The 12,723-nt window shown below is 40.0% G+C and overlaps 1 long non-coding RNA gene across 2 annotated transcripts; it reads right to left on the reverse strand.

Moving 5' to 3' along the window:
- Positions 1–2,061: 2,061 nt before the first annotated feature.
- On the reverse strand, positions 2,062–11,122 carry LOC104248324 (uncharacterized). 2 transcript variants are annotated; one of them, XR_716426.2, is made up of 4 exons: positions 10,603–11,122; positions 9,162–9,290; positions 2,623–2,899; positions 2,062–2,380 (listed from the first exon to the last, which is right to left on the reverse strand). It is a non-coding gene; the product is annotated as an uncharacterized lncRNA (long non-coding RNA). The 2 variants fall into 2 exon arrangements; XR_011405115.1 differs by lacking the exon at positions 2,623–2,899.
- Positions 11,123–12,723: the final 1,601 nt, after the last annotated feature.

The following is a 12,723-nucleotide window of genomic DNA, read 5'->3' on the forward strand; positions in this document are numbered from 1 at the left end:
CGAGGATCTACACCGCCTACCATATAAAGCCTCATACGGTGCCATCTGAATGATAGACTGATAGTTGTTGTTGTAAGCAAACTCCGCCAATGGTAAGAACTGATCCCAAGACCCTCCAAACTCAATCACACGCATGGAGCATATCCTCAAGAATCTGAATAGTGCGCTTGAACTATCCATCCGTCTAAAGGTGAAATGTTATACTTAACTCCACCCGAGTACCTAACTCATGCTGAACGGCCCTCTAGAATTGTGATGTGAACTGAGTACCTCTATCTGAAATGATGGAAACTGGAATACCATGCATACGGAAAATCTCCTGAATATAGATCTCCGCCAACTGCTCCGAAGAATAAGTAGTACACACAGGAATAAAGTGAGCGGACTTGGTCAGCCGATCCACAATCACCCAAATAGCATCGAACTTTCTCAAAGTCCGTTGAAGCCCAACTACAAAGTCCATGGTGATCCGCTCCCACTTCCACTCTGGAATTTCTATCTGTTGAAGTAACCCACCCGGTCTCTGGTGCTCATACTTCACCTGTTGACAGTTGAGGCACCGAGTTACAAATCCAACTATATATTTCTTCATCCGTCTTCACCAGTAGTGCTGCCTCAAATACTGATACATCTTCGTAGCACCCAGATGAATGGAATACCGCGAGCTATGGGCCTCCTCCAGAATCAACTCCCGAAGCCCATTAACATTGGGTACACAAATCCGACCCTGCATCCTCAATACACCATCATCACCAATAGTCACATCTCTGGCATCACCGTGCTGAACCTTGTCCTTGAGGATAAGCAAATGAGGGTCATCATACTGACGCTACCTGATACTATCAAATAAGGAAGACCGAGAAACCACGCAAGCTAGAACCTGATTAGGCTCCGAAAGATCCAATCTTAAAACTGGCTGGCTAAGGCCTGAACATCCATTGCCATAGGCCTCTCTGATGCTGGCAAATAAGCCAAACTCCCCAAACTCTCCGCCCGACGACTCAAAGCATCGGCCACCACATTGGTCTTGCCCGGGTGATACAAAATAGTGATATCATAGTCCTTCAGCAACTCTAACCACCTTTTCTGGCGCAAATTTAGATCCTTTTGCTTGAACAGGTGCTGCAAGCTCTGATGGTGAGTATAAATCTCATAAGGAACCCCGTATAAATAATGGCTCCATATCCTCAGGGCGGACGGGTGTTTTCTAAGATTGACTTGCGCTCAGGTTACCATCAGTTGAAGATTCGGGAGCCAGATATCCCAAAGACTACTTTTAGGACTCGGTATGGTTATTACGAGTTCCTTGTTATGTCATTTGGAATGACCAATGCCCCAGCAGCCTTTATGCATTTGATGCACTGTGTGTTCCGTCCGTATCTTGACTCATTCGTCATTGTCTTTATTGATGATATTCTGGTGTATTCCTGGAGTCGGGGAGATCATGATCAGCACCTGAGGACTGTGCTTCAGACTCTGAGAGAGAAGAAGTTATATGCTAAGTTCTCGAAATGTGAGTTTTGGTTGGACTCCGTGGCATTATTAGGCCACGTGGTATCGAGTGAGGGTATTCAGGTAGATCCAAAGAAAATAGAGGTCATGCAGAGTTGGCCTAGACCATCCTCAGCTACAGAGATCCGCAATTTCCTTGGCTTGGCGGGTTACTACCGTCATTTTGTGGAGGGATTTTAATCGATTGCAGCCCCTATGACCAAGTTGACCCAAAAGGGTGCTCCATTCCAGTAGACGGAGGAGTGTGAGGCGAGTTTTCAGAAGCTCAAGACAGCTTTGACTACAACCCCAATTTTGATATTACCTACAGGTTCGGGGTCTTATACGGTTTATTGTGATGCCTCGAGGATTGGCCTCGGAGCGGTGTTGATGCAGGATGGTAGGGTGTTTGCCTATGCGTCCAGACAGTTGAAGGTACATGAGAAGAATTACCCTATCCACGACCTTGAGTTAGCTGCCTTGTCACGACCTCGGTTCGTCCTCCGTGAACCCTCGTGATGGCACCTAGTCTCTATGACTACGTAAGCCTAAAATGCGGAAGATAAAAAATTCGCGGACGAAAACAATTTAAAACAGAAATAGAGTAATGAAAACAACGTTAAAAAGTGTCGCTCGTCATACACAATATTTAACTCTCAAAAACTAATACATATGCCCAAAACTCGAAAACCCATGAATCAAAGCTAAGGATAACTACATAGTGCTCTAACTCCAGAATAGTCTAAAACAAAATAAATACAGAAGGGTTGTAACGATAAGAGAGAATGGAGAGAGACTGCTCAATCTGCAGAAGCGGCAGATATACCTCGAAGTCTCTGAACGGTCGCCTCGCCTCAAGGATGGTAAGTCTTAGTCGAAGTACTCGGATCTGCACATGAAAAACATGCACAGAAAGGGCATAAGTACACCAAAACGGTACTCAGTAAGTGCCAAGCCTAAGTTCGGTCAGGTAGTGACGAGGAAAGTCATGGCCCTACAAAGGTTAGATAAATATAGAGATGACAAAATAAGATAAACAGTACAATTGAGAATCTACAACAAGAATTTAATACAGGATAACAAGGAATACATTAACTGAAACAGAGATAAAGACAAAATACAAGGAAATACCACTCATAACAAGAATGATAACCAGGGATCTCTCAGTATCCTCAATCTATGTCGGGGGTCTCTTGGTATCCCGAGGATCTCTTGGTATCCTCAATGTATACAAGGGATCTCTTGGTATCCCGAAGATCTCTTGGAATCCTCAAAATATATATGCTAGGGATCTCTTGGTATCCCAAGGATCTCTTGGTATCCCCAATATACGTGCCAGAGATCTCTTGGTATCCCGCACCTCAGCTCAAGTCATAAATACGTACAGGGGATCTCCCGGAAGGCCGTCCTGTAGTCCCAAAGTAAAACACACAGCAGCAACACAAGAATACTCAATTAAGCTCAATTTCGTACCAAGTAAACAGGTAATTCTAATTTAACATGCTTCACATAATTCAATTAAGACAGTTTAAGCAAATAAACAGTTAAGTCAATTAGACATGCTTTTCTAAGCGAACAACAGGTTTAAATTGCAAGTAAAATGAAACAGGAAAAAGGAACACAATTGAAATTACTTAAAGAAAACCAGATTTTCAACAATTAACTCAAGTACGCACTCGTCACCTCGCGTAAAAGGCATTTCAAATATCAAATATACCAAATCCTAAGGGGAAGGTCCCCCACACAAGGATAGACAAGCCATTTACCTCGAACCAGCTCAAATCAATCCGAAACCACGCTATTGCCACAAGTACTCGACTCTAAATGGCCTGAATCTATTCAATTCAATTTCATAATGTAAATAACACTTTAATTAACTGATTCTATATAAAATTTCTAAGGTAATACGTGAAATTAGGTAAAATGACCAAAATGCCCCTCGGGCCCACGTCTCAGAATCGGGTAAAATTTATATCATCAGAATCCCCATGCTCTCATGAGTTCATGCATACTAAAATTATCCAAATCTAAGGTCAAATTCCCAATCAAAAGTCGAATTCTAGGTCTAAGAACTTTCTTCCAACTTTTCCCCAATTTTCACCCCCGATCCGAAATTAAATGATGAAACTAATTATAGATTGATGAGATATAACTAGAAAGGGTTAAAGAATTGTTACCAATGATCTCCTCTTCAATTTCCTCTCAAAATCGCCCTCTCCCGAGCTCCAAATCGAATTTCCAACTTTTGAAACTAAACCCTCGAAATTTGATATTTCTGCCCAGCTATTACCACATCTGCAGTCCTACTTTTGCGGACCATTGGTCGCACCTGCGACCTTTCACTTAAGACCAGTTTCCGCTTCTGCGGTAGACCCTCCGCACCTGCGACCTCGCAGGTGCGATACCCTTCTCGCACCTACGGCTCCTGCTGGACCTCCCCAATTCTGCTTCTATGACCACAGAAGCCCTTTTGCGGTGCCACATCTATGGTCCCACACTCGTAGGTGCGGTTATGATAGAAAACCAGCTAAGCTGCAACTCCAAACTCCAAAAATCCCTCCATCAATCATCCGAAATCATCCTGAGGCCCTTGGGACCTCAACCAAAGGCACCAACAAGTCTAATACCATTGTCCAAACTTAGACCAATCCTTAAAACACCTAAAACAATATCGAAACGACCACGGATTCAAGCCTAAAAATTACAAAACTCTAAAAATACGCCTTCGATCAAAAAGTCTATCAAACCTCGTCCGAATGACCTGAAATTTTGCACACACATCACATTCAACACTATGGAGCTACTCCAACTTCCGAAATTCCATTCCGACCCTCAGATCAAAATCTCACTATCAAACCGGAAACTTCAAAATTCGACCTTTCGGCATTTCAAGCCTAAATTAGCTACGTACCTCCAAAACATAATCCGAACACACTCCTAAGCCCAAAATCACCTAACGGAGCTAATGGAACTATCAGATTTCCATTTCGAGTCCGTCTTCACACTATTCCGACTACGGTCAAATTTCTAACACTTAAGTTCTTATTTAGGGACTAAGTGTCCCAAAATCTCCGAAACTCAAAATCGAATATCCCGGCAAATCAAGATAGCAGAAATAAATACGAGGAAAGAAGTTAATAGGAGATCAGGGCGTTAATTCTTAAGACGACCGACCGAGTTGTCACAACACCGGTTCATAATAGGTAGTATCCTCGACAAGTTCAAGAGTCAACTCCCGATAATGTTGATGAAGAACATGTTGTTGACGCAGTAAGGGTTTTACACGACCAACAGGCGATCATCCTAGACCATCTCACGCGGAAGGATAAGGTTATGATGGAATTAAATCAAGCACCTATCACTATCAGGTGTTTCCAGTAATGCAAACAGACGAGATCCAATTCCTCCCGGTATTCCCATAAATCAAACAGCGCAGAGGGCCGGCAACAACACTCCCAGGGGTGAAGTTGGATCAGATGGGGCTGGGGGGAGCGGATCCGGTCTAAACAATGAAAATAATCTTTTTAAGAATGAGCTTTTACAATTTATGAGAGAGGTAAACTCCCGCATTGACCAGATCCCCGGCGCGCTACCTGTATTGAAAGTCCCGGATTCAAAGAAGTACACTCAATTTCCATACAAGCCGAGCGCTGCACCAGAGTTGATACCAAAATGGTTTAAAATGCCTGAAATGCCAAAATATGACGGAACTTCAGACCCTCAGGAGCATATAAACACATACACAATAGGAGTAAAAGGAAATGATTTAGCTCCTCATGAAATTGAATCTGTGTTGTTGAAGAAATTTGGAGAAACTCTCATGAGAGGAGCTCTGACGTGGTATTCATTATTACCCGAGCATTCCATTGACTCCTTTGAGATGCTCGCAGATTCTTTCATCAAGGCCTACGTAGGGACCAAAAAAGTACAAGTTCAAAAGGCATCAGGATTGCATAGGGAGAGTCCCAGTTGTTGCGCAAATACGTCACTCGTTTCTAGAAGGAAAGAATGTTGCTCCCCGCTGTCCCAGATGAATGGGCAGATGAAGCATATACCTAAGGATTGAACCCGAAAAGTTCAAACGCTTCCCAAAAATTGAAGGAAAACCTACTCGAGTTTCAAGCAACTACTTGGACGGATGTCCACTACCGGTACGAGTTAAAGATAAGAATCAAAGATCATCAAGTTGGCTTTCCATCGTCGGTCAAAAAACGGGAGAAGGATAGAGAAAAATTAAGAGATGACTACGACAGACAGACTTTGAGAGTCCAGTTTTTGCTCTACGAGCGGACTGAAGGTCGCAGCAGAAACCTCCAAACAGCAGATAAGTTCACCATTGATAGAAGGATCGATCACGGTCGAAATAACAGATCGCTGCAGGAGAAAGAAACGTCAGGGTCACGGGATCTTTCTTACCCCAAGTTATCAAAATACAACACCAAAGTCGGTATAGTGGAATTGGTGTCAACCATGAGAAATATCAAAGAACCACGGTTCCCGAGACCAATGGGATCCGATCCCGGTCAAAGGGATCCCAACTTATGGTGTGAATACCATGGGAGTAACGGCTACCGGACAGGGGACTGTTGACATTTTCGGGAAGAAGTGGCAACGCTATTGAAGAATGGTCACCTTAGAGAATTCTTAAGTGACCGGGCCAAAAACAACTATGGTCGGAACAGAGACAATGTTGAACCCTCGAAAGTAGGAGAAGAACCCCCATGACAAATGATTATTATGATCTTTGAGGGAAATGAGATTAATGGGGTCACCTTTTCAGCAGCGAAGAAGACAAAAGTTTCAATAACTCATAGTAAAAAGCTCCAGCAAGATGATATCAATTTCACGGAGGAAGATGCAGATGGATTGTTACTTCCACACAACGATGCACTGGTAATTTCTTTAAATGCATTAGATTTTAAGATTAAATGTGTTCTAGTGGATCCAGGAAGTTCAGCTAATATCATACAATGGAGAGTACTCAAGCAAACCAAACTCACCGGAAGCATTATTCCGGCAACAAAGCTCCTCGCTGGATTAAACCTCGCAAGCGTGACTACCCGGGGAGAGATTTTGCTGCTCACAAACGCCGAAGGAGTAATGAAGACAACTCTCTTCGAAGTTGTAGACGAAGACATGGGGTACAATATTATCCTAGGAAGGCCAAAGTTACATTAGATGAAAGCTGTGCCCTCAACGTATTACCAATTATTGAAATTTCTGACTCCAGAAGGGATCAAGAAGATAAGAGGTGATCAACCAGCAACAACGGAGATGAATGCAATCTCGGTCTCCAGCAGCAAAGGAAAAGAGCGCATGGCATAACAATTACAGGAACTGGTATTTGCCCCTAAAATCAGAGGAAGTTATCCCGGGGACAGAGGAATCGGAATAGTATCAGGTGCCAAGGTATTTCCAAGTTTCAGAAGAGACGGACGCAAAGAAGTCCACGGTGGAAGAACTAGAGCAAGTTGTGTTGTTCGAAGAATTCCCAGAAAGGAAATTCCATTTGGGAATAGGATTGCACCTGGAGCTCAGGTCTGCTTTTATTGAGTTTCTTAAAATTAACGCCGATTGTTTTGCATGGTCGCACGAGGATATGACAGGTATCCCAATGGAGATAGCCATGCATATGTTAATCTTGGATCTCGACATACCTCTGGTAAGTTAAAAGAAGCGCCCTATAGCTGAAGCGAGGAATAAATTTGTCAAAGAAGAGGTAATCCGCTTACTCAATATCGGTTCAATCCAAAAGGTAAGATATCCGGACTATCTAGCTAATATAGTAGTACTTCCTAAGAAAAATAATAAGTTCCGCATGTGCGTAGACTATAAAGATCTTAACAAGGCATGCCCAAAAGACTCATTCCCATTACCAAATCAAATGATTGATGCCACGGCAGGGCACGAGTTAATGAGTTTCCTCGATGCTTATTCTGGGTACAATCAAATCAAGATGAACCTAAAAGATCAGGAAAAGACTTTGTTTATAACAAATTTCGATATATATTGTTACAATGTGATGCATTTTGGGTTAAAACAATGCCAGAGCCACCTATCAATGACTTGTGAATAAGATATACGAGAAACAAATAGGAAAGACTATGGAAGTATATATAGACAATATGCTCGTTAAGTCTTTAAATGCATGTGGCCACCTAAAACATTTGCAAGAAACATTCGACATCCTGAGGGAGCATAACATGAAACTTAACCCCGAGAAGTGCACGTTCGGGGTCAGCTCTGGTAAGTTCCTAGGATTTCTGGTCTCACAAAGGGGAATTGAGGTAAACCTCGACAAAATCAAGGCCATAGAAGATATCCCAGATCAATTGTCAAACGTAAAAGAAGTCAAGAGACTCACAGGGACATTAGCAACATTGAGCAGGTTCATTGTCGGAAAAATGTCATCGCTTCTTCGCCCTGCTGAAAAATAAGAATGATTTCGAATGGACAATGGAATGTCAGCAAGCCTTGAAGGACTTGAAGAAGTATTTGTCAAGCAGTCCGTTGCTCTCAAAACCAAAAGAAGGTGAAACATTGCTAGTCTACCTCGCAGTTTCAGAAGTTGCGGTAAGTGTAGTTTTAGTCCGAGAGGACGAAGGTACACAATCTCCCATTTATTAGATTCACAAAATTCTAACGGGCGCAGACTCGCTACCCACATTTGGAAAAATTGGTCTTAGCTCTCGTAGTCGCTACTCAAAAGCTGAGGCCCTACTTCTAATGTCACTTGATAATTGTGGTGACTACTTTCCCTTTGTGGAACATTCTTCATAAGCTCGAGCTCTAGGGAAGATTGGCCAAATGGGTCGTTGAAATGAGTGAATTTTATATTGAATGCAAACCAAGGGCTGCAATTTAGTCACAAATCTTGGCAGACTTCGTGGCCGACTTCAGTCCAGGACTTTTGCCTCTAGCAACCAAGGAGGCAGTAATGGTGTCGGAATTGACATAAGGGGTTTGGACCTTATCTACGGACGGAGCTTCCAACATAAAAGGGTCCGGGCTCGGAACAGTTTTAATCACGCCATCAGGGAAAACCCTAAGGCAAGCCATCAGAACAATCCCTTTAACTAAAAATGAAGCAGAGTACGAAAGCTTTGATTACAGGGCTCGAACTGGCTTGGGGACTTTACTCTGAGGTCATTGAAATCAAATGTGATTAGCAGTTGGTGGTAAATAAGGTCTACGGAATCTTTGACACCAAAGAGGACTGTATGCAACAATACGTGGTAAAGGTTCAGTCTCAATTGGTACGATTTCAGGAGTGGTCAATTACTCATATCCCGGGGGAAGAAAACATGGAAGCATATGCATCGACAAACTTGGGCTCGTCGACAGAAATCAAGGGATCAGAATCAGGAACAGTGGTACAACTAATGAATTCAGTCTTGGATACAGATGGTTACTATGAGGTGAATTCGAGTAGTTTGGTCTGGGACTGGAGAAATGAAATAATGGACTATCTCGAGCACGGAGTTTCCCGGAGATCCCAAAGTGTCACGAGCGCTACGCACAAAAGTTGCACGTTATAGCTTCCAGGAAAGCCAATTACATAGGAAATCCTTCCAAGGCCCGTTAAACTAGCCCTACTACAGGAAGGAAGGGAGTGAAAAAGAAGACGACATGAAAGTCGAAGCAACAAAAGATCGAAATGAATGACTTACCGGTCGAAGAAGGTTTACATCCAAACTTCTTGTGGAACGATGACCATTCGCGGATCCCTACCGTGTGGGGCAAAATTTGACTCATCCAGTCGCGAATGTCAGCGATCAACGTAGGAGGCTCCTTCTCGGCTGTACAAAAGAGGAAGAAGAATGATTAACGATCCTAAATAAATAAATAAAGCTTCCGACACTGTCGCAAACCAATATCGTTCCATGTGAAACAAGTTTCTTCATGGATCTCTAGATCTGGCACAAGAAACTTCAGATATAGAAACTTACGTATGACTACTGGACAACGTAAATCAAACCACTAATACATGTACGTTATCCTATGAACAAGAAAATCCATCTAAATCTTTAACAGTTATATCCATAATCTCAGCTTTGTAATTGGCAATAGTTAGGATTCAGGAACTCATGAGTTTAACCTGCAATGTTTGAAAAGTAACTTAACATTGAAAATGTTGAAGTGAATATGAGATAGAAGGGCCCATCAAAGTAGCATTTTTGTGCTAAACATACAATTTGCACAACACACATGCCCTAAAAGTTACTCTAAACCGCGGCCAGTAGCATAGACTCTGAATAAAGCTTCAGTGGCTAAGAGCCATCTCAATTACAACCACTGCGAGCGATTGAATGGAATCAGAATTGTGTGCTGAACGTGATAATCCAACCACGCTAAAGTAAAAGAGAAGACACATAGCAGCTGCACCAGAAACTACTTAAGATAACATTAAAGCTTTTGTTATATTATATAGGTTAAGTATTATCATTTGCCACATCTAGAGGTTGCCATTTGTTAAAGATCTGGTGCAGCATACCAGTAGCATGAAATTCATATAGGAGTGGCAACAACACTTTGCACATGAATTTAGAAACAAAGAAGCCAGAAAAATAGTATTTAAATCCAAAAAAAATGGAATAAGATATCTAATATCTATGATACATTTCCTATATACAATTCTTTTTATTCTTTGGAACAAAACAATGTTGGTGATTGATTCACCAAGCAAAAATAAGATGGCAAAGACCCAAAAAAAGAAAACCAGAACTTCAGAAATTCAAATTATCGTAACTCGCCTATTCTGTTTAAGCTACATCTAGATTCAAAATTAACTATCACTTGTGCATTTCTAACTCAAAATATTCGCCATTCTTGATTTATTATTTTATTGAATATTCTATAGAAGATGTGCTACGCAAGTTCAATGAATCATACGTGATCTAAATGTAACTAAATTAAGTCTCGACTTTTACACAAATTGAAGTATCTTTTCTTTCTAGTAGGAGCTACATACACATAGATTCCCTCAACAGTAAATCAACGTGCACTTATATAAAATTCAGCAACTGTAACAAATATGAAAGTATCCTTGTTTATAACGATCAATCAAACTAAAAACAATCTTAATATTAAGCAAAACTCATAAGTGCATACCTTAGTCCCAGTCGCAATATACTTTGCTAGTGGAATATTCTTCATATAAAGCTAAGCAACAAAGTGGTTGTTAAGAATTTTTTTTCCTAACATCCCGATCTTTAGAGAGAGAAAACCAAACCCAAAAGTACAAAAATCATAACATCACAACTCACAAGTTGGCCTCTGATTCACATCTACTTTAACAGGGAGATTCAGACCCATCTTCTTCAATTATTCAAATAATTAGGGTGCAGATACAGTTGAGAAAAAAACAGAACTGAAACTACAGTTGACTGCCATAGTGATAGCATGAGCCGGTCGCCGGCAACCATGCTTAGACAGTGAGGGACAGTGTGAATCGGGAGATACAAAATGAGATCCGGAGGTACAACTTAACCTTGTCCTGAAAAGTCATTTACTCACTCTAATTTTACGAGTGACCTAAATAAAAGTTGACTTTGTAAATATGGCACTTTTTCAATTAAACTGCCATGGATGCAGTTCCGAGCACTTCCTTTCTGTTTTTCTTCTAAACTTGTCCGTGTTCAAATTATAAAACCTTCTTTAACCTTTTAGCTCAAAATTAAGCGAGTGCAATCTTATACCACTAAGTCTAGTCTATGATTATCAAATAAGAAAATAATTAACAAGTCTAGTCTATTAAAATTTCAGTAACAACTTGTTTGGATGGTCCCCGTTATCCCCAAACAATATTTGTTTTGATTATTTAATTAAAATTTATTGTATTGTATTGTTAAATTCATTATTCCTTAACAATAAAAAGTCCCCTTTTTTGAAATAATCGATTTGGTGTGGTGGCATTGTTTCCTATTTTTCTTTCCAATTATGCCCTAACTTATTACTCCACAATTCTATTTTACCCTTTAGCTCCTTTTTTTTTTTTTTTACTATTTTAACTCCAAATCTCCAACCTATGACCTACTTTATTATTTTTTAGAACTTCTGCCGCCAAAGTTAAACGTGTTTTTGACGTCTTTTATTTTATTTTTTCTCCTGCTTTTAACTCAATTCTAATTAGTTGTGCTCCTTTGTTTTGCCTTCTTTTGTCTTGCTCCCTTTTTCTGCTTTCTTAAGGTGTTTTGCCTTCTTTTGTTTTATTTTTTAAAATTATTTTTATGCATAATTTTTGACAAATTTAATATTTAAATAATTGAGGATATTTTAGTAAACTTATCAGTTACAGTACAATATGATACAGTCAAACCAAACAATAAAATATTATTTAACAATAATAAACAATACAATTTATCCGAACATTGTATTCATAAAAAAAATACGATACAATACGTACAATACATTTAAAACCATGGGGAACAATAATCCAAATAGAGTGTTACTCCCTTGTAATTGGGATTAACACTATTTTTATAGCTATCTTTAATCAACCAATACAACAACAGCTAATGTCACAGTATATAATTCAGCTTATACAAGGGAGTTTCAAGCAACTCCATACCATTAATCACATGCAAGTAAAGTACCCAACATTTGCTCTTGTCCTTTCTAGGTAGTTGATTGTTAATTTTACACAAATATATTTTTTTACATAATCAAATGTACAGGTCCATTCAAAATTAATGTTGGAACAACCAAGATAACGTATCAGCCTATTAGCACAGCTTCTAGTTAAAAATTCCTTAAGAATTTAACTTAATGGTGCAAGTATGTCATCCATCAATACTTTTCATAGTTGCATGAGAAGCTCTTTAAATTGGTAAGAAACTAAGGATAGGCTCCTATAAAAAATCTTGCAGTATCGGCCAGGATACGAGACATTAATTATCAAGAATCTTATACTCGTAGACAATTAAATTTTTATTACATTTAAATCCACAAATAATTTGGATTTTATCATATATTAAATACATATTAGTCCAAATAATATTATGGGCTAGTATTATTGGGTAGATTATTTAAATCCAAAATAAATAAATTTAAACAAAAGTCCAATATATTATTGGGCTAACCCGTCAATTTGTCTTCTATCAAATGGGTCGGTCGATAAGCCTCAAGCCCAATGGCTTACTAGGATTTTCTTGGAGCCTACTCCATCCCATACCTATATAAAGGGGTCAAAGGAGAAGGCTAGATAGGACAATCAAGAAAGCACAAGGAAAG

The sequence above is a fragment of the Nicotiana sylvestris genome, chromosome 2 (assembly GCF_000393655.2).
Source record: "Nicotiana sylvestris chromosome 2, ASM39365v2, whole genome shotgun sequence".
Taxonomy (NCBI): domain Eukaryota; kingdom Viridiplantae; phylum Streptophyta; class Magnoliopsida; order Solanales; family Solanaceae; genus Nicotiana; species Nicotiana sylvestris.